We start from the raw sequence: 23831 nt of genomic DNA on the forward strand, positions 1-23831 counted from the left end.
ACACATCTGAACTGAAAATAAATTAAGAGAGCCATCTACTGGCAGTTAATTGAAATCAGTTTTATTCATTTTGTTTCTATGCCAAATATACTTCCATAATAGTACTGTGATCAACTTTCTGCATAAATTTAATCTGACCAACCTTCATGCTTTGTATGAAAGAAGATCTCTTGAAATACAGATAACCATATTTAGGAATTGTTCTTTGAAATTTGGCCAGCTTAACTATTACACTAAGAATGATGATGACAAGATATACGATGTTTAGTAAAGTAAATATAATAGGAGCAGACAATATATGTCCAGCACTGGCTCAGGTACTTACATTAATTTTTTGTGGTCTTCACAATAACCTTGAAAGGTAGGCGATATTATTATTCTTATTTTGCAGATGAGCACAGATAAATTAGATATTTTGCCCCAAAGTCAGGCAACTAATTTGTCAGAACTTGGATTACGACTCAAGTAATTTGACTGGAGAATCTATACTCTTTTTTTTTTTTAAGATTTATTTATTTATTTTTAGAGGAAGGGGAGAGAGAGAGAGAGAGAGAGAGAGAAACATGAATGTGCGGTTGCTGGGGGCCGTGGCCTGCAACCCTGGCATGTGCCCTGGCTGGGAATCGAACCTGCCATACTTTGGTTCACAGCCCGCGCTCAATCCACTGAGCTACACCAGCCAGGGTGAGAGTCTCTACTCTTAACCATAACCAGAAAAAAAAATCTATTGAGTTCATATTATGTAATCAGCATTGTTATGGCTTATAGAGATACTAAGACAAATTTGAGAAAGTTACAGTTAGGATGAAAGTGTAAACATAGATACATTTTAGTACAAATAATGTGCTAAATTAATTAACACATGCAAAGGGTGCTGTGAGACCACCATGGAGAGGCGCTTACTTCAGCCTAATGAGGAAAGAGGGGTAGAGTATCTTAGCTTGTTCGCCTAGTCATAGCACCAACTGCACTAAAATATAATTGCCTGTTTACTTTTCTAGATTGCAAGTCAGGGGCTATGTCTGCTTGCTCACTCCCTCAACTCCTGTCCTCATCCCATACTGAACATTAATAAATATTTGTTTAATGAATAAATATAATTCACTATTGAGAAAAATATCTGAGACACAGTGATGAGAGACCAGCCTTGAGGTGTTGCCAAGCCACGACCAGAGAGCACGACCAAGGAGCTATTTTGTTGAACTGTTATACTATTCCTACATGATCTCACATTTTCTGTGGATTCAAAACTCATACAATTTTCAATTTTTCTCCAGAACCGTAGTAAAGTAACTCTGAGTGCCTGCGTGGAGCATCTAATTGGGACATTCCAGAGGCACCCAAGACTTAAGATGTTCACACATTCAAAGGGAACTCATTTTCTTCTCCATCGCCAAATCTGTTCTTTTACTTGTTTTTTTTATTTAAAAAGTTGAGATATGATTTACATATTATTAAATTCACTCGTTTGAAGTGTACAATGCAGTGTTTTAGTATATTTACTAAATATATAATATATGTACAAAATATGTAGTACAGTAATATTTATTGAGTAAAAATTTGGAAACAACTTAAATAGTTTAGACAGGGGAATAGCTAAGTAGATTATAACACATCAATGGAATACAAGACAATCAATTAAAGAAACAGAGTTATTAACTGGAAAATTTTCAAAGCAAATCACCAAATCAAAATAAACTATAATATTTTATTATGTTTGTCATAAAGTACATTATATGTATGCACATTTGCTATATATAGGGAATACACATATGCTATATATATGTATATAAAGGGAAGGATGCATACACAAATATTAGCAAAACGTTACCACTTGGTAACTAGATTATGATTTTTAGTTTAGATTTTCCTTGGGATTTTCTGTATTTGATTTTTTGCATTGAGTAGAATAGCAATTTTTCTGATCTGTTTTCAAGTGTATTGATTCTATTTTCAACTATCTAGTCCACTGTTTAAGCTAGTCATTGAGTTTTTATTTAATTGATTACATTTTTATTTCTATTTTATTTTTTTTATTATAGCCTTTCTTGGTGATGTGAAATAATATCTCATTATAGTTTTGATTTGCATTTCCATAATGACTAATGATGTGAACATATTTTCATGGGCTTATTGATCACTGGTATACTTTTTTGAAAAGTATCTATTTCTATTTTATATATTTATTTATTATATTTTATTGATTATGCTATTACAGTTGGTCTAATTTTTCCCCCTTTACTCCCCTCCACCCAGCAGTCCCCACTCCCTCAGGCAATCTCCACACGTTTGTTCATGTCCTTGGGTCATGCATGTAAGTTCTTTGACTATTCCATTTCCTACACTTTACTTAAATCCCCATGACTATTCAATAACTACTAATTTGTGTTTCTTAATCCCTTCACCTTTTCATCTATTCCCCCAATACTGCCTCCCATCTGGCAGCCATCAAACCATCCCCTGTGTCTATGATCCTGTTTCCATTCTGTTGTTCCTTTATTTTTTTTTAGGTTCAATTGTTGATATATATGTACTTATTGCTATTTTATTGTTCATAGTTTTGATGTTTCTCTTAAATAAGTCCCTTTAACATTTCATATAATAATGGTTTGGTGATGATGAACTCTGTTAGCTTTTTCTTGTCTGGGAAGCTCTTTATCTGCCCTTCCATTCTAAATGGTAGCTTTGCTGGGTAGAGTAATCTTGGTTGTAGGTCCTTGCTTTTCATCACTTTGAATATTTCTTCCCGATCCCTCCAGCCTGCAAAGCTTCTTTTGAGAAATCAGCTGACAGTCTTATGAGTACTCATTTGTAGGTAACTCTGCTTTCCTCTTGCTGCTTTTAAGATCCTCTCTTCATCTTTAACCTTTGGCATTTTAATTATGATGTGTCTTGGTGTGCTCTTCTATGCATCCATCTTGTTTGAGACTCTCTGTGCTACCTGGATTTGTACATCTATTTCCTTCACCAAATTAAGGAAGATTTCTTGTATTATTTTTTCAAATAGATTTCCAATTTCTTGCTCTTCCTCTTCTCCTCCTGGCACTCTCATGATGCAAATGTTGTTACACTTGAATTTGTCCCAGAGGCTCCTTATACTATCCTCATTTTTTGGGGGGGGGGGGGAATTCTCTTTTCTACTTGCTATTCTGAATGGTTGTTTTTTTCTTCCTTATGTTCCAAATCATTTATTTGATTCTCAGCTTCATCCACTCTACTGTTGATTCCCTGTAAGTTATTCTTTATTTCAATTAGTACATCCTTCATTTCCAACTGGATCTTTTTTATGCTCTTGAGTTCCTTACTAAGTTCCTTGAGCATTCTTATAATAGTGTTTTGAACTCTACATCTGAAAGATTGCTTATTTCCATATTGTTTAGTTCTTTCTCTAGACTCTTGTTCTGTTCTTTCATTTGGGCCATATTTGTCTCCTCATTTGGGCAGCCTCCTTGTGTTTGTTCCTATGTATTAGGTAGAGCTGCTATAACTCCTTGTCTTAGTAGTGTGGCCTAATGTAGTAGGTGTCCTGTAGGGTCCAGTGGCACAGCACCCCTAATCACCCAAGTTGGGTACTTGAGGTGTGCCCTCTATGTGGGCTGAGTACACCCTCTTCTAATAGTTGAGACTTGATTGCTGTTGGAAGGTCAATGGGAGGGATTTACCTGGGCCAGTCACCTGCAAGGACTGACTTTGACCACTCACCACCAAACTCTACCCTCTGTGGAGTATCAGCTGTGCAGAAGCCCAATCCACAGAGTAGGCTTACTTCAGCAGGGCTCTAGTGCCCACTTTTGTTCTGTCTGGGGCCACTTGGACTAAGCTATAAAGCACTCTGCAGCAGCTGCTTCTTGTGCTGGTTTTGGAGGTGCCCTGGAGAGGACAGCCCATGAAGGAGGGCCAGCTGCTATCTGGTCTGGGGCCATTTAACAAGATATGGTGGCTCACTAAGGCCAGCTGCTGCTTGTTTGAGAGGATTTAGAAAGATGAGAAGCATGAGCCAATACAAGTCATTTGTATGGAAAAGACACTGTTTGCTGCTTGGGTGGGCTTGTGAGTTGGGTGGAGCAGAGTCTCAGGGAATCACCAGGGAGGGGCAAACAGTGTGAGCCAGGTGGATGGCGTCTCAGTTATGGTGCTCCCACACTCTGTGGCTCTGTGAGGGGAGGGCTCAGAAGAGAAGGAATGGCCTCTGCCAGCAGTTCTGTCTAGGAGAAAGCTGTCCCCCAGCTCTTGCAATGATGCCAGAAACTTCAGTTCTTCCTCGTGTGCCACTGATGCCTTTCAAGCTGCTGCCCTGGTGCTGGAGCTCAGAAAGAGTGAGCCTGAGTAAGTCCACGTGCAGACCCTTTAAGAGGAACTGCCTGGGGATCCAGAAGTTTCTTCCTTTGACTCGATCTACAAAGATTTATACCAGAAGACACAGGGATTTATCTTCCTGGCATTGGAACCCTGGGCTGGGGGACCTGGTGTGAGGCTGGGACCCCTCAGTCCCAAGATATTCCTCCTGATTTTTATCTACCACATGTGGGTGTGGGACCAACCTGTTCCATGTCTCCATGTCTCCACCCCTCCTACACAGTCTGGATGGATGTGGTTTCTTTAATTCCATGGTTGCAGGACCTCCATTCAACTCGATTTCTGCCATATCTGAGTGGTGGTTGTTGTATAGTTTAGTTGTAAGAGGAGGTGAGCTGTGTTTACCTAAGCTGCCATCTGGGAGCCACAGTCCTACCTTTATTTCTAGAAGTTCTGCTTGGTCTTCTTCAAATCTATCTGGCTTTTTAAAACAACATGATTTTTCTCCTTTCTTTTATTTTTAAAATCACTTTAAACACTCTTATTTCATAGGCCCTATCAAATAATTATATTTTCAAATATTCATGGGTTTCTAAGTACTTGTGTTTGCTATTTCACTCAGGATAAATTGTTCTGTGTTTTTTAACTAGACTGTGATCCCATCTTAAACAGAATAGGAATTTTGTGTTGGCCTCACATTAGGGTATAGTCTTTCAGGAAAGTGTGATAATTGCAGTTGATTCTCATTATTTGCAGATCCCATATTTGCAAATTCACCTACTTGCTATAACTTGCGTATGACCCCAAAATCCACAGTCATGGCCCTTTCTCTGTCATTGGTGGACATACTGGAACATGGAGCTGTGAAAAATAGGAGTTCCCCACCCACATTCCTAGCTGAGGTCAAAAAGGGTGATACTTTGCCTTCTTGTTTCAAACTCTCACATGGTAAACAAGTGTCCCTTTCATGGTATGTTTATTGCTACATTTTAATTTTTTACATTCTTGAGCTTTTTGTTGGCTATTTTGTTCTTTGAAATGGCCCCCAAGCTAGTGTTAAAGTGCTGTATCTAGTGTTCTTAAGTGCTACAGGCTGTGATGTGCCTTACAGAGAAAATGCCTGTGTTAGAAAAGCTTCGTTCAAGGCATAAGGTATAGTATGTTGACCATGGATTCAATGTTAATAAATCAATGATACATATCATATATTGTCTTTAAACAGAAATACACATAATATAGACAATGAAATGGTAAAGTCATATTAATGCAGAGTAAGTGGTTTCTGTAGGAAAGGAGATGGTAGGTAGTTTCAGTGTTACTGTCCAAGCTGTGGGGTGGGGGGAGATGTTTTGGTTCTTTGATTCCTTTGGTTCTATATTTCCTTCCTTCCTTCCTTCCTTCCTTCCTTCCTTCCTTCCTTCCTTCCTTCCTTCCTTCCTTCCTTCCTCTTTTCTCTTAGTATATGTTTTTCATATACTTTGTATTGAGAGAGTTTGGAGATTTTCTTGTTCAAAATACTACCTTTGTTACATTTTGTTCAATTGCAGTTGACATTCAGTAGGGTTTTATATCAGTTTCAGGTGTACACTTCTGTTACTCTTATAACTAGGAAAACAGATCTTTTGGAATCCATATATACCCTTGACCACCCAGCTGAGGAGAGATGTACAATAAATACTTCAAGAACTATAGTTTGCAAAATAGAATATAAACAATGTTATCCAAGGAATATAAAGTAGAGGGAGAGCCTGGGATTTAGATTTAGACCATTTTAGATGCAAATTCTACTTCTCCCCTTATACCTATGGGATCCTGAGAAAATCAGTGAACTTCCCTCAGCTTCACTCAGCTCTACACTAAGGACAGACAACATATAGAGCTGAGACTAGAATATATTAGGGATTTGCTAAGATGTAATTGACTGAGAGTTTAAAGCAATAGCATTCGAAATGTGGTCTGCAGACTTCTGGGGTTTCCAAGACCTTTTCAAGAAGTCTGCAATCAATATTTTTTAAAATAATAATTCTGAGACATTATCTGTCTTTTTCACTACATTGACATTTGCTCTGAAATACTAGGACTTAATAAAGATGATCTTTGCCAGCTTTTGTGTTCCAGATAGAAATAAAGAACAAATATCAAGAGGAATTTTCTTCTGGGTACATTTTTATTTTAAAATATATGTACCTAATGTTTTTATAATTTTACTAAAGTTTTCTGATACCAAGTTTTAATATTAATATCAACTTACTATTAATATTAAGTGAGTAGCCTTTTTCTAAACCTTCCTCCAATTGAAAGTTTGAGACTTTGCTTTTAGGTCAAGTGACAAACTGCTACTATTAGACTCTTTTCCTCTTCCTCCAAGATCACTGAATTCTTGAGTCTGCAAACATCCAAAATAGTTAATTTTTTATTGTGCAAGAGCGAGAGCAAGAGAGCAAGACAGGCAGACAGACAGACTGACAAGAAGAGAGGAAGACACACACACACACACACACACACAAATACACAAACACTATTTTTGGATTCAGGAGAATCTGACATTTGGCCAGGTTGAAATTTAGACTAACAGATGGAATGTTTAAGATCAGTATTTAACTTGCTGTCTTTCCCTAGAAAGACTGTAGGGCAGAAAAAAAGAGAATGGTTTAAAAAATGTTTAGAAATAGTTCATAATAACATGGAAATGCGCTTTATGTTTTAACGGCAAGTGAAAAGAGCTGGATTAACAATGTGCTGGTAAAATAATCACAACTCTGTCAAACAGACACATAAAAACTACACTTATAAAAAGGTATCAAAACATACAGATCAAATGTGAACGATGGCTGCCTTTAGGTGTTTGAACCATTTTTTTTCTTACTGCTTTTCTCCCTTAACTACATCAGTTCTGCTGCCAGCCAAGTTAAGACCAGCTACTGTTTTATGTCCCCATGACTCAGAGGCCACCCATACAACATAGCCACATAAATAAAACTAAAAACACAAGAGCATCTTTCTCAATTCTCAACCTGACTCTCAGCACTCATCCAGTGCAACCCCTCTCCCTAAACATCTGTTCTCATGACTAACCTTGTTCAGGCCCCAGGGAAATGCTTTTCTATATCCCTTGCCCCACAAAAGGTAACTTGTGTTCAAATGCCTGTAATGCTGGTGGCAACATCAAAGAGAAACACTACTTCAGGGTATGGAGAGGATTTGAGTGCAAAATGTTTAGATGGGAGAAAAGAACTTCATCAAACCTGTTTTCTCACTATTTATATATGCATTAGATCTTTACATAGCAAAGAATTACTTTGTGGTACAGCTAGGCATTCACTGTCTTGCTTGTGTTCTTATTCCAATTTTGGTTCCAAGGTACTTACGAATTAGCATGGTATTTGCAGCCATTGTGTGTGGTGACCGTGGTAGATATTTCTAAAACGGCCTCCAATGATTCCCACCTACTTGAATGTATGCCCTTGTGTAATCATCTCCCCTTGAGTGTGAGCTAGACTTAGTGAATTGTTTCTAATAAGTGCAATACAGCAAAAGGAATGGGATGTTAATTTCATGATTGGATTTTAAGACTGACTTCCTTCTTGCTAGCAGACTTTCTCTATTGCTTTCTTGGCTTACTTGCTCTGAGGAAAGAAGCTTGCTATTGTTGAATAGGCCCATGGGGCAAAGAACTGAGAGTGGCTATGGCCAAGAGCCAGGAAGAAACTAAGGCCCCTCAGTCCAACGACCTGCAGAGAACTGAATCCTGCCAAAAACCACTGGATGAACTTGAAAGCACATTCTTCCCCAGTCATGCCTTCAGATGCCATGCCCAACACCTTGGTTGCAGCCTTGTCAGAGACCAGGAGACAGACAACCCAATTATGTCATGCCCAGATTCCTAACCCGCAAAAACTGCTAGGTAAAAAACATTGTTTTTGAAAACCACTAGAAGCTGGGTAGTTTGTTATACAAAATATACAATACAGTGGCTGAGAAACATTTTGCAATTTTAAATACTGTACTCTTAAATGTGTAAAATCTAGGGCTAAATATGCAAAAATATTAGTTATTATAAAAATACAATTAGTGATGTTGAACATCTATTCATGTACTTATTGGCCATCTGTATATATCCTCTGGAGAAATGTCTGTTCAAGTCCTTTGTTCATCTTTTACTTGGATTGTTGTCTTTTTGTTACTGAGCTCTAAGTTCATTATATATTCTGAATAGTAGACCCTTTGCAGATACATAATTTGCAAATTTTTTCCCATTCTGTAGATTGTCTTTTCATTTTCTTCATCATGTCCTTTGATGCATGAAAGTTTTTAACTTTGATGAAGTTCAATTTATCTATGTTTTCTTTTTTGCTTATATTTTTGGTGTTTTATCTGAGAAGCCATTGCTAAGTCCAGGGCATGGAGATTTACTTATATGGTTCCTTCTAAGAGTTTATCATTTTAAATTTTATTTTTTTTAAAGATTTTTAATTTATTTTTTTAGAGAGGGGAAGGGAGAGAGAAAGAGAGGGAGAGAAACATCAGTGTGTGGTTGCTTCTCATACACCCCATACTGGGAACCTGGCCTGCAACCCAGGCATGTGCCCTGACTGGGAATCAAACCAATGACCTTTTGGTTCACAGGCTGGTGCTCAATCCACTGAACCACACCAGCCAGGGCTAAATTTTATATTTAAACCTTTGGTACTTTTTTAGTTAATTTTTGAATACAGTATGAGGTAGGAATCCAATTTTATTTTTTCTGCATGTTGAAGAAACTTCTTTTTGCCATTAGTTGGACTTGGCATGCACTGCCTTTTTCTGCTTTTCTTTGTATTGTGGGAAAATACACACAACATAAAATTTACTATTTTAACCATTTTAAGTGCATAGCTTTGGAGCATTTAGTACATCCATACTATAGTGCAACAATTACCACCATCCATCTCCAGAACTTATTTCACCTAACAAAACTGAAACTCTGTACCTATTTGATGATAACTCCTCATTCCTCTGTACCCAACCCCCATGCAACCACCATTCTGCTGTCTCTGTGAATGTGACTACTCTAGGAACCTCACATAAGTGGAATCATATAGTATTCATCTTTTTGTGACTGGCTTATTTCACCCAGGATGCATCCCCGAGTTTACCCATGATGTAGCATGTGTCAGAATTTATTTTTTTAAAGGCTGATGATGTTCCATTGTATTAAGAATCATATTTTGCATACCCTTTCATCTGTGGATGATACTTGGGCTCCTTTCACCTTTCAGCTATTGTGAATAATGCTGCTCATGACTTGGGTGTACAGCATGCACTGTTTTTTACTTTAGAGAAAAACTTCTCCCAGGAGCTTCCCAGCAGATTTTCCCTTACATCTTATTGCCTAGAGTTATGTCACATGTTCATGCCTATATCAAGAAAGTGGCCACAGCCCTGGTTGGGGAGCTTTGTTGGTTAAAGCATTGTCCCCATATGTCAAGGTTTCAGGTCTGATCCCTGGTCAAGGCACACACAAGAATCAACCAATGTGCCCTGGATGGTATGGCTCAGTGGATTGAGCACTGGCCTGGGAACCAAAGGGTTGCTGGTTTGATTCCAAGTCATGGCACATGCCTGGGTTTCTGGCCAGGTCTGCAGTGGGGGTCCTGTGACAGGCAACCACATATTGATGTTTCTTTTCCTCTCTCCCTTCCTTCCCCTAAATAAATAAATAAATAAATAAATAAATAAATATTTAAAAAAATAATCTACCAAGCCCTGGCTGGTGTAGCTCAGTGGATTGAGCACGGGCTGGGAACCAAAGTGTCCCAGGTTTGATTCCCAGCCAGGGTACATTCCTGGGTTGCAGGCCACGACCCCCAGCAACCGCACATTGATGTTTCTCTCTCTCTCTCTCTCCCTCCCTTCCCTCTTTAAAAATAAATAAATAAAATCTTTAAAAAAATGGAAAAAAAAACAAAAACAAAAAATAATCTACCAATGAATGCATAAGTGGAACAACAAATTGATGTTTCTCTCTTTCAAATTAATAAATTAAAAAGTTATTAGAAAAAGAAAGTAGCCAGAATGTTTGATTTAGAATCTAAACTTTAGGTAAATCATAATTTATGTCTTAAAGGATTGGGAAAATATCCATGCTCTGAAGCTCCTGGCTTTGAGGAGGAGGGTACTTTCCATTGAAGGGGAGAATGTGAGTGTTGTAAGCAAGTCAGTTATACTCTCTGCTGTCAAGATCAGTGAAAGCTATGCACCTGAGTTAGGGTCAACCATAGATTTACGTAGGATTTCTGTTTTGAAACTTTGGGCCTAGAGAATACTATCTCATATTCCCGTCATCCTTCATCATCTTTCTTTTTGTAATCTCACCTGTGCTTCCTTTCCCATGACCCAATCTCCCACTACTTTTCTCCTGGAAAATATTTCCATACTTTCTGATGCTTTTATTTGCTACATCCTTATTCTCCTTACAGAATTCTTGCTTTACTTCTTGTTCTTAAGGAATACTGACTCTTCTCTGCAGATTCTATCCCCCTGTAACCTTCTTGAATTCTTGCTTTTGTTTTTCTGTCTTTTTGGTCTCATTTATTCATGAATGCCACTTCCAAAGATGAGTTCAGCTTTCTCCTCATTACTTAGTGCTGTGTAATTCAGTAGTCCTTTGCTTTAATGTAAAAATCCTGTTCCTTAAAGAATTTCATGACATTTGCATACGCATATACCATTCTCCACCTTACCTCATCTCTGTCACATTTTGGATGACTGGTTACTAGCTCAGATTCTCATCCACTTAGTTCACAACCTTGTCTGTGCCCACAGTTTCAACTGTCATCTAAGTCTAATGACACCTCATGCTAAACAGGCAGCTCAAATCTTCCTTTTAAGCACCAAATCGAATTGCCACCTGGTCATCGCTGTCTGACATCTCCAAAGCTTTCCCTACTCATCATGTGGAAAGCTGAAAAACAGGAACCTAGGAATGTCTCTTGATTCCTTCTCTCTCTCGTATCTTGATTCTATTATCCTAATATTTTTGTCCAGTTTTTCTCTTTCCTTATCACTGTCTCAGATATCTTCTTTAAAACCTGAAATATAAAAACAACCTCACAGCTGGTCTTTCCAGTCAAAGCCATTCTCCTTAATACGGCAACCAGCAGCCTAAAATGCATTCTAAGTAAGTCATTCCATAAGTGGTTCCTTTTATAACTAGGTGAAAGTCCAAAATTCTTATCATAGTGTACAGGGCCCCTTTATGAATAGCTTCAGTCTGTCTTTCCAGCCTTATATTGTACCGTTCCCCCATTCTCATGCTCCAGCTGTAATGAATTTATGGGTTATCCTTAACTGGTTGAACTTCCTTTGTCAGAAGCAAGTTAATAATTATTTTTGTCATTTAAGTGATCTTGGTATTTCCTCCTCTAGGATCCCTCAATTTGAGAGTAACTGACACTCCTTTTTGTCTTAATGCTTTGCCCATACCTCTATCACAACATTTATCACACTGTATTGGGGGACTGTAAGTTTCTTACCTGAATTCTCTTTATATTGCCAGGATTTAGCACAGTGCTCAGTGTTTAATAAACACTATAGCTATGAATTGATCCTGGGCTGCATTTCAAGGTTAAAGTTTACTTTGTAGCACCTGTGACGTGGGACTATGAACAGAAAAGGGGATAGAATAACATGGCACTTATGAGGGAAGCTGAGTCCACTGCAGAGGCTTTCAGAATTATGGGGACCCTGTACATGTTTGTAGGCTGCGGTAAAGGGGGCAGTGGAGAGAGAGGTGGAAGATACAGGTGAGGTGACAGACATAAAGTCACTTGGAAAGGAGGAAAGGTTTCACCAAACTTTGCCTAAAATAATTTTTTATACTTTCAAAGTCTACAAAGTATTCACCTCATTAATGTTGAGTTCAGTTCAATTTATCTCAAAATAATGTCCTTGATTAGGCATTACTGTACACATTTACTTCTTAAACAGAACCTTGATCTTTCCCTAAGTCTAGGAGGGAGATGGATAAGAAGTACACTAGGTAGAAGTTAAGGACTAAAAGTTTACTAACAAAAATCTGAAGGTCTGTTACAGTTTATATGCTTCTAGAATGGCTAGTATGCTTTTAAAGTATATGCATGGGATATAACGAAATTTTAGAAAGGGCTTGACACTTAAAATAAATGTTACATATATGTATCTACATAGCAGTAAATTGCTGTCTTTTATTATTTTAGAATGTAATATTCTGATTAGTCAAATATTCTGGTTTTAATAGTTATTTTATTACATAATCTGAATTATTAATTCCAAAACTAATAGCTTATGTTAAAACTACATCATATGAAGGACAAGGGAGATTCAGGGCCTCAGACATCACTGAACTCCCACAAACACTTACGGAGCGCCAGTCACTCTGTACAAAGTACTATTCTTAGAGCTGAGACAGACACAGATGTTTAAGAGGTGGCTACTGGCAAGATGGAGATGTAGGTAAACACAGCTTGCCTCCTTGCACAAGCAGAGGAAAAATTACAACTAGACGACAAAGCAAATATCACCCAGAATCATCAGAAAATCGAGTTGTATTGAAGTCCAGTAATCAAGGAATTCACATTCATTCAGTCGGACAGGAGAGGTAGAGTTGTGGTGACTTGCAGAGAGGCACTGAGGCATGGAAGTGCAGAGGTGTGGAATAGGCAGTCCCACACTCAAATATGGTAGACAAAAATTGGAAGGGATACCTCAGGAGTGAGGGATCCCAGTCCCACACCAGACCACCCAACCCAGGGTTCCAGTGCTGGGAGATAAGTCCCTATAACTTCTGGCTGTAAAAACCAGTGGGGGTTAGAGTAGCTGAAGAAACTGTGGGATTCTTAAGAGTCTCCTCTTACAGAGACCACAATGGACTTAGGACTTAGCAGACTCACTCCCTCTGGGCTCCAGCACCAGGGCAATAGCTGGAAGGGTGCCAACCAGTGGCACATGGGGAGAAACCAAAGTATCTGTCATCAGGGCAAGAGCTGGGGGACAGCTTTCTCACAGACAAAATTCCAGAAGCCAGGTAGTGGCACTGTTCCTTTCTGAGTCTTCTACCACACAGAGCCACAGAGAGGGAATACCATAATCTGAGACTCCATCAACCAGGTTCACATGGGTTGCCTCACTATGGTGATTACTTAAGGATCTGCCCCAACCAACTTATGTGTGCACATTGCTACTAAGACAGGGAGTCAAAGTAGCTCTACCTAATACATAGAAACAAACACAGGGAGGTTGTCAAATTGAGGAGACAAAGAAATATGGCCCAAATGAAAGAACAGAACAAAACTCCAGAAAAAGAACTTAACAAAATGGAAATAAGCAACCTATCAAATGCAGAGTTCAAAACACTGGTTATTACACCTTCGCTGGTGTGGCTCAGTGGATCGAGTGCTGACCTGTGAACCAAAGGGTTGCTAGTTCAATTCCTAAATAAGAAAGTTGCAAAGAGAAGCATGCCAAGACATATCATAATTAAAATGCCAAAGGTTAAAGATAAAGAGAGGATCTTAAAAGCAGCAAGAGGAAAGCAGAGTTACCTACAAAGGAGCTCCCATAAGACTGTCAGCTGATTTCTCAAAAGAAACTTTGCAGGCTAGAAGGGACTGGCAAGAAGTATTCAAAATAATGAAAAGCAAGGACCTACAACTTAGATTGGTAAAGCTATCATTTAGAATTGAAGTACAGATAAAGTGCTTCCCAGGTAAGGTAAAATTAAAGGAGTTCATCATCACCAATCCATTGTTACATGACATGTTAAAGGGACTTATTTAAGATAAAGAAGATCAAAACTATGAACATTAAAATGGCAATAAATTCACAACTATCAACAATTGAATTTAAGAAACAAACTAAGCAAACAAGCAGAACAGAATCAGAAACATAGATATGGAGATCCTTTAGAGATGTTATCAGTTGGGAGGTGGAAGAGAGACAATGGGAAAAGGTTCAGGGATTAAGAAATATGAATTGGTGCCCTGGCTGGTAAATCTCAATGGATTGAGCATGGGCTGTGAACCAGAGGGTTGCTAGTTCGATTCCCAGTCACAGCACATGCCTGGGTTGTGGGTCAGTCCCCAGTAGGGGCTGCATGAGAGGTAATCACACATTGACATTTCTCTCTCTTTCTCCTTCCCTTCCCCTCTCTCTAGAAATAAATAAATAAAGCCTTTAAAAATAGGTTTTTTTTTTAAAGTACATATTGGTAAGTACAGAATAGACAGGGGGATATTAAGAACAGTATAGGAAATGGAGTAGACAAAACTTAATATGCGTGATCCATGGACATGATCTAAGTGGGGGCATTGCTAGAGCGAATAGGGGTTACTGGGTGGAGGGGAGCAAAGGGGGAAAAATTGGGACAACTGTAATAGCAAAGTCAGTAAAATATGTTGAAAAAAATAAGATGTGGTTCCTTCAAAAGGTATATGGGCTATTATAGTGTTTCAATTAACCAAATGCATAAGTAATTATCAAAAGTTGACATTACAGCTCTTTCTCCTCCCAAAAGCAGCCAGAGGTGATCTGTGAAAATGATTAATTATTCACTTTATTCAGAATACCCCCACAAAATCATGCAAATCAAGTGGTTCAAATCTTTGTATTCACTTTAAGAACTCTTGATTAGGTGCCCAGGCCATGAAGGGTATGTGTATCTGAAAAGCCACCAAGTATCCAAAGGATGTTACTTCACAGAGGTAACATGTGCCATTCCACTGTTACAAGAGTGGAATACGTGTGCCCAGGCAAAATGGTGGGGCTGGACATTGGGTCGGTGGCCCAAAGAGAATGCTGAATTTTTGCTATGCATGCTTAAAAATAGATAATGCTGACCTTAAGGGTTTAGACGCAGATTCTTTGGTCATTGAGCACCTCCAGGTGAACAAAGAACTGAAGATGCGACAAAGAACTTACAGAACTCATGGGTGGATAACACACAACTGAGCTTTTCCTCATACATTTAGATGATTCTATTGAAAAAGAGCAGATTGTTCCTAAAGCAGAAGAGGAGGTTGCTCAGAAGAAAAAGATATCCCAGAAAAAACTGAAGAAACAAAAACTTATGTCCCAGGAGTAAATTCAGCATGAAATAAATACCGATAAAAGTAAATGCAAAGCCCTGGACTATGTGGCTCTGTTGGTTGGGCATTGTCCTGCAAAGTGAAAGGTCGCTGGTTCAATTCCAGGTCAGGGCACATGCCTAGGTTGCAGGTTCAACCCCCGTTCTGGGCATATATGGGAGGCAACCTATTGATGTTCCTCTTTCACATCCATGTTTCTCTCCTTCTCTCTTCCTGTCTCTCTAAAAAAAACAAAAGTTCATGTTACAATACTTTATTTTCCATTCTAATAAAGCTCATACCTGCTTTTCATTTCCCTTTAAATCTTCCCTAATACCCTAACTGTGCTTCAGGAAGACTATAGTGCTTAGGCAGAGTGCTTCTCCCTAGCAGCACTCATGGAATATTTGTTGAACTGAAGTGAACATCTTGTCCAATTTTAACTCTTGTGTGATTGGCAATTTGCTGAATTGGAAAGCCAAAGACACATTTAGAGGAGAGAATATTGCTAAGGACCGCAGCTGCAAGAATCTCCTTTAAAAACCTAAATTCTGTTGCATAAATTATGTATTCTTTAAACTCTCTTCCACATTCATTTACCCAATTGATCACTGAAACTGCTTTAGAAGTGCGGGCATCAAATATTTAGCATATTTTAAAAGCTTTCTTAATAATATCCCTAATAACTGGATGCAATTATGTATTTATTTACTACAAACATGAACAGCAGATAACCTAATTATAGTTTTTCATTACTTCTGAATCATTCCAAAGGAAATGTTTTCTCTGTGTGTATTGTTGATTTGGTGCACGAGTATGGAAAGCAGCAGATTGTTTTCCATGATCATAGATGTTAAATATTTACTTGCTAGTGCTGCATAATTTAGCACACCGGAGTTGAAAAGCAGTTTGTACGGTAGCTGATGCCATGTCAGAGTTAGAGAATATAATTTCCTTCTGTGACTTATATGTGAAATTATAAAAGTGAAAACTATTCTCATCTGTTTTCTTACCAATTAAAATTTATTTTGCTATAATCCATAGAAAACCAGGGTTTGTGATATACACACTTTTATTCTGTATACTGACTGTGTAGTTTATTATGACAATCCAAGTATTGTTACTCATGGCCTATTAATGCACAATATAAAAATGAAATATATTCCTTCTTCCAATCCAAGTGTTAATGAAAGTAACAAAAAGGTAGCCACACAGCTTGTTCGATGCATGTGATCTGTCCTGAGAAGTCAAAACAGCGTTCTGTGTTTTAAAATATGAAACCACAAGCTATATCTAATCAGGCAAGAAAACAGTAATTTTGTTTGGTTAATCTAGTAAGTTTGTGATTTTGGCACATTATTTGAGTGATCAGTCACTTGGTTGTCCTACTATATAATAGAAAATAAATGTTGTAGTTAGTTGTTTTTGTGAGAATAATGAAAAATTATTTCAAACCATTTTACACATTAAAAATTAAAAAAACATTTCAAATTTAATTTTGAACTTTTAAACTCTGCATTCTGAAAGGTTTTCTTTCCCATGTGGTTTCATAGTCAGGTAGTACAGGCTGTTAATTTTTTTGCTTTTAACTCTTACTGCAATTTTCTATGCAACTCAGGAGCACATCTGTCCGGTTCCAACAGGATCTTGGAGTACTACTACAAAATGATATGATTACACTGTTCAATAATTTAGTATTTCTCTCAACACCCCGTATGAGTGAGCATAAAAATTTTCATTTCATAAAATGCCCTTGCAGACTGTCATGTTTTTAAATCCTTGAAAAGTATCTGACAATAAAAAACGAGTGCACACATTTCTTGACATTTTAAAAAGTATTTACCTATGGTCCCAACTATCGTCCCAACTATAGGTAAAGGAAGGTCTACTATTTTTACCAAAGCGGTGCTTGACAGGAAGGTCTACATTAGACGGATGGATTTAACGGATCCTCTGAAATCACACTCAGGTGTTGGTGGACCAGGAGCAGAGTGAGGAATGCGGGACGCAGTGCATACTGGATCTTGTAGTTCCTGCCACAGAGAAGGGGGTGGTGCTGGATGGATGGCATGGTGGGAGTTGAAGTCCAATTGTTCAGCAGAACTCAGGGCAGGCCAACCGTAGTTTGTCTATTGGAGACCTGCTTACAGAAGGATACTTTCCTTTGGTCCTGCGCTTGCTCTGTTGGCAATTTTAGTGGCTGGGGTGGCTTGGGGAACAAGGAATGGATGAAGTCAGCGGGGCAGGAATTCGTAAGCGGCAGTTATTGCTGTGGCCAATTGAAGGAAGTTAGTACTCCGGAAGTGGCTGATGTATTCGGTTTTAGAAGAAGACCGTCCCTCTTACTACGGTGGCCGGGGAACTGGAGGTGCCTGTAGCCGCGGCGCTGAGGTTGGAGCGTCTGTGTGTGTGCGGGCAGTGTTTGTGGCGGCTTGCGCTAGAGCTGGAACGTTTCCCGGGTTGGTGGCTCCTGCACATTTTTTTTATACTGCTCCCGTACTGTTGCGGTGAGGGGATCTACTCGAGGCAAGGGGAGTCAGGAAAAGGTCGGGAATTAGTGTCTTGGTTCCCTAATGACCGGGTTTCTTGGGACTCTTGGGGGGTGTCCTGCCCTCAGTGGAGACCCTGTGGCCAGCAATTTGAAATCTGAAGGTTTTGGTCCCTCCCTCACTTCTTTCTAGTGTCATTTGTCTTCTGACTTTCCCTTTCTGTGCCCCAGAGCTAACCGTAAGCCTTCATGTGGGCAGCTGTTCCTCCTCTTCTTGTGGCTTTCCTTAGGCGTTCTAGGCACGACCTCTTGTTTCCTGTGCAATCGCTTCCATTTAACTCCTTTCCTCTGTCTTCCATCTGAAGAAGATAAAAGAAACGGGGGGGGGGGGGGGGGGGAGCTCCCCCGCCCCCTGCCCAAACCAGATTCCTGAGATCGCAGTTTTCTGGTTCCTAACTCTTTCTCCCCTATTTGGCCTATGTTATTGCTTCAGACCTTTAATGCTTTTCCATCTAGACTAACTTGCAGTCACTTCATTTGCTTCTTGCTTCACCCTCAACTTTTCCACCTCCATTCATACGCAAGGGCTTTTTAGGTTGGAGACACATTCTTATGATTGGTGAAGATGAAAGACATCAATGGTCTACTCAGCATGCCTGCTTACTGGGTTTATATTTCTTAAGGTTTCTTTGGCTTAGTTTTCTTTTGTATTGAGTATTTTCCCACATGTAGTCTATTGCTACCCTATAAGTTAGAGGTGAATATGTGGTCTTGCGTCTCTTTGTATTAATTGGATAGGATTTTTTTTTCTTTTTTTTCATTTACAGACCTGGAGCATACATCCCCTGTGCTATTTTGCAATGGTGTTATGTCAATTGATATCATATTAGATTAAAGAGAATACTGTTTCCTCCTTGGTTTCTAGTGATTTGTAATTATTCGGTTGGCCAAAAAGTTTGTGGCTTTTTTCCCCCTAAAATAAAAGACACACTTTTCATTTTCACCAATAGCTTTATTGATTTGTATATTTTGAGTTATGTCGGCTATCTCCCACAATTGGCTTCTAGTGGGTAGACACCAGGGGTGCTGCTGAATATCTTCTAATGCAAAAGACAGCCCCTATAGCAACAAATTATTTTGCCAAAATTTCAATAGTACCAAGAAACTTTGCAAACCACTCTTGATATGTTCGATCAGTCACAGCACATTTCCATTCTCTGCACAAATCTTTTTTTGCATTTCAGTAGTGTTTTCACTTTTCTTGAATAAAGCATGATATGCTGAAAACATTGCATATTTCCTTCCATCTTCAATATTAAAAATTCACCAATTTTGATGTTTTTTTTAAATGCATGCTAATGTGACAGCTGTCACAATACAATCTAAAAAAATTGTTTTGAATGAAATTTAAGACACCTAAGCAATACTAGAGCCATCATACAGAAAAAACTAAATGGACTTTTTGACCAGCCTAATAGATTATGAGTCACTGAAATTACCCAGAGGGTTTGGAAAAGTTTTGAAAGGTAAAGTCTGTGTATGGTCCAATTTATACATCAATAAAGCTTCTTCCCTGGACAAGGAAGAGTTTGTAATTAGCCCAATAATCTGATGCTATGTTGAATTATCAGTTCATTTGCTGTAAAATTTTAGGAATAGTTTAAAATTTTGGGAAAAGTTAAAAAGTAGCCAACATACAGAATTTTATAGTTTAGTAAAAAGTTAAAAAAAACACTTAACTGATGTTCTTTTCCTGTAAAATGAATGCAAATGTATTAAAAAATTTATTTGTTGTAGTTTTTGAGGTATTTCTGTATATTTTGACAGGTCTGGTAAAACAGCATTGTATATTATTCACTAATGTTTTATAGACAGAAATTATTGTAGTTCCTGGCTTTTTGGAGACCATGTAACCCAAATAAGTTTGCAACTTTTTTATTCTGATTATTGCACTATAGAATCCTAATAATAAAATTATTGTTTTTCTTTAAGCAATAAAGTATAATGTATATGTTAATAAAATATAAATATTAATACTTGTATTCTGTCAAATTGGGATCATTCCTAATTAATCAGAAATGGTTTTAGCCATGTAATATTTGGGGCTAAGTGTAAATATTTCAGAACTAATTCACTCATGGAATTCTTTTTTTTTAAAACCCTCACCTGAGGACATGCTTATTGATTTTTGAGAGAGGGGAAGGGAGGGAGACAGAGGTGTAGAGAAACATCAATCAATTGCCTCTTGCATATGCCCTGACTGGGGACAGAACATGCATCCTGGGCATGTGCCTTTACCCAGACTCAAACCCATAACCAACTGAGCCATACCAGCCAAGGCCACTCATGGAATTCTTTATTGGAGAACTGGTAAGAGGCTCAATGTTATGCAAACTTTTTATATTTTTCCTGAGATTTTATTCATTTAGTAGGCATATTGAATACTTCTTACTATTTAACTATTAACACAAAATCATTAAAATGTTTATTGAGAGCACCTCTTGTCCTCAGTCTGCACTAGATGCTATTAAAGCATTATTGCATTTAATCATTACAACAATTCAGTGAACTATTGAACATTATTTGCATTTAGCAGAGGAAGAAACTGAAGCTCAAAGAGTTTAAGTTATTTAGTCTATCTCTTTACTTTCTCCACTGTGAAGACTGGTTCACACAGTTTTAAACACTTGTCCTCGACCCTGGAATACATGAAGAGTGTTAATTCAATAAATAGTTGCTGAGCAGCTGTTTTATACCCAGATACTCTTATAGGTGCTGGAGATAAAACAGTGAACAAAACAGATAAAAGCCCTGCTGTCAGGGGTCTTACACTCTAACAGAATGTATGAGATGTAAACCTTGCCTTCCAGAAGCAGAAAATAAATACAGCCCATATCCATGTAGATTTTATGTGATTTAGAATGTTAAAATTGAAAAGAGATTAACTAGGGAAGATTTCATGAAGAAGATGAGATTTAATCTGGAACTTAAGCAGCAAGTAGGGTTTTGGTAGGTAGAAATTGGGAGGAAGGTAATTCCAGCTTGACGCATAGAATGAACAAAATTCTGAAGTGTAGTGGGGCGGAGATTAGAAGGAGGGACAAGCAACTGGACTGCTTTGTATTTCCCGTTTTTTCCATTGTTGCACATAGAACATGCAGTGTTGAATTCGAAACAGGTGTTTAAATGAATGAAGCTAGAACAAGAGCTCAGCTATGAGGCAATGAGTAATTAGGTAAGGTGGATCTAGTGTAATTGTAGTAGGAATGGAAGAAAACAATGGATTTAACAGCTCATTGGTGAAGGAGCCAGTAGGCTCTGTTAATTATTGGGTGTTTGGAGTTGGGTGGTGGCCAAAGGAGAAGGGAGGCTGGGTTACCAGGTTTCAACTTAGTATTGCAGATTTTCCTATTTGATTAAATAATGAGATTCTACAAATAATTCCAAGATACATCATTTTATGAGCTACTATGGAAAAAATATTGCCAATTAAAGATTGTCAACTCTAAGATGTATGCAGTTTCAGAGTTACAATGTAAAATGAAATAAGGTGCTCCTTATGATGGTTAGTGAGCTTTATAACCCCTTTTTGGGGACTGTTTATACATAAATTTGTGATCTTTGACATGCATTCAGTCATTTAACATTTATTTATTAACTAGGCATTCTTCTAGGCCACAGTGATACAGTGCCAGTAAATACAGTTTCTACCTGCATAGAAAAAAATGCAGTTCCTCCCCTGCATTCTTGTGTAGCAGGGGAGGCAGACATAAATCTAATATTCCATCAAAGGCATTTAAAGTTGTATCTATTTTAAGTTCTATGGAAAAGAAACTTGGTATAATACAGAAGAAAAACTGATTCAAAGAGGATGAGAGTATGTATGGGAGCAGCCAGATGACAGATGATAACACCTAAGGCCAAAGTGGGGTGAGGATGCATAGAAATGGACGGATTTTAGAGATGTTTAGGTGGTAGAACTGGGTGATGGACTGTGTATAAGAAACGAGGGAGAGGGAAGTGCCATTGGCCACCACTAGCGTTTTGGCTTATGTAACTGGATGGATTGTAGTATAATTCACTGAGATAGAGAACATTGTAAGATGACCAGGTTTGGCCGGACAGGCTTTGTTTGTTAATTTTTTTTTTTAAGATTTTATTTATTTATTTTTAGAGAGGGAAGGGAGGGAGAAAGAGAGAGAGAGAGAGAGAAACATCAATGTGCAGTTGCTGGGGATCATGGCCTGCAACCCAGGCGTGTACCCTGACTGGGAATCGAACCTGCGACACTTTGGTTCGCAGCCCATGCTCAATCCACTGAGCTACACCAGCCAGGGCATGTTGTTGTTTTTAATTGTGGCATCAGTATTCAAGGTTAATTTCTTCTTATTTTTTTTTCCTTGTAGGTCATTGTTTCAATTAAGTATATTTGAGAAATGGTTTACCTGAAATAAGTTCAGTATCTTTTTTTCTTGAGTGAGCAGGGATAAAGTTCTAGGTGAAAGCATTTGGAAATATGTTGGTACTTGTTTTGAATTTATATGTAACATATTCAACCATATATATAAATAGCTAACTGAGTAATACAGTTATATATCACGTTTATTTTCACTTGAGACTTGGCAGTAAATTCGGCATCTAGTTAAACTTTGCTTTATTCAATTGGTGCATATGTAAATATAAATGTGTGCTAGGGGAAAAAGACATGCTTTTAAATTTTCTTTGAAATGCCCCCTTCGTGTAATTGTTGACAGACATCGAATCAATACAATCGGTTTATTATTTAAAATTTACATTTCATAGTAGTACAGCGGAGTGTGTGGAGCAAAGAGCATGGGCTTTCGAGTCAGACTGTCTGGGCTGAAGGTGTGTTTTGCTCTTTACCAGCAGTGTAGCCTTGCAGAAATTATTTTGTTGTTTTAAGTCTGTTGGTTTTTTTTAATCTATAAAATAAGAATGATACCTGTCTTACAGAGTTGTGAGGATTAAATGAGATTATATACACACACACACCAAATTTTGAAGCAATCATGAGTTTACAGGATACCATCAGTTCAAATTCAGAACCACAGAGTTCATCTTCACCTTCTCTTAGTTCATATTGTACTTCCCCTTTTTTATGGGAGAGTTCCGATTCTCAACCACATCTTATATTTACTCATCTAATCTGCCCTACAACACACATAAGTCAGTTTTGGAATTACTGTGCTGAAACTGCCTCCACTAACAGATTTACGAAGTAAAGATTTCTTTGCCATTTTATGTCCTTAGAATATATCCTACTAAATATGTGTAGTCAAAGTAGCTGCTCAGAGTTACTTGAACTGTATTTTTCTACATAATTATGTATGCTATCAATATAAAATATTATTTGAGGATGTTATGCTATATGATATAAGTCAGTCAAAAAAGCTGAGAACCATATGATTTCACTCATGTGAGATATAAAACTGAAACTCATAGACACAGACAACAGTACAGTGGTTACCAGAGGGAAGGGGGGAGTAAGGAAGGTTAAAGGGGGCCAAATACATGGTGACTGTGGGCAGCGGGCACACAGTGCAGTATACAGATAACATATCATAGAAATGTACACTTGAAACCTGTGTGATCTTGTTAACCAATGACACCACAATAAATTTAATTGAAGATAAATAAGTATAGTTCTTAATAAATTACTTTTTAATAGACTTTTTATAAAATCAGTTACTGTAAAACTACTAAAGTAGGCATAATATTTTAAAACTTTTATCATGGTACATAGTTATAGGGGACTCCAGCTAAAGAATATGCAGTTGTTATCTTTGTAAGGCTTTAAACTTGTAGCTCTATTGTCACATTGATAGAATATTATTTAACATTACAAATGATTAGAAAAAATGACATCAACTGATGCCATTTGAAAGCCAAAACAATTGTGTTTGTGAGTGTTTTAAACAATGCTCTTCTTTTGACTGGTGATACAA

At 37.9% G+C, this 23831-nt stretch overlaps 1 protein-coding gene across 1 annotated transcript in view; it reads left to right on the plus strand.

Annotated features, from left to right (window-relative positions):
* Positions 1-17707: 17707 nt before the first annotated feature.
* Positions 17708-23831, plus strand: part of ATG4C (autophagy related 4C cysteine peptidase) — an 80355-nt gene continuing 74231 nt past the window's right edge. Inside the window, 1 exon segment of the mRNA XM_036026212.1 lies at positions 17708-17884. The gene's annotated coding sequence lies outside the window, so the exon portion shown is untranslated.

The sequence above is a fragment of the Phyllostomus discolor genome, chromosome 5 (genome assembly GCF_004126475.2).
Source record: "Phyllostomus discolor isolate MPI-MPIP mPhyDis1 chromosome 5, mPhyDis1.pri.v3, whole genome shotgun sequence".
NCBI lineage: Eukaryota > Metazoa > Chordata > Mammalia > Chiroptera > Phyllostomidae > Phyllostomus > Phyllostomus discolor.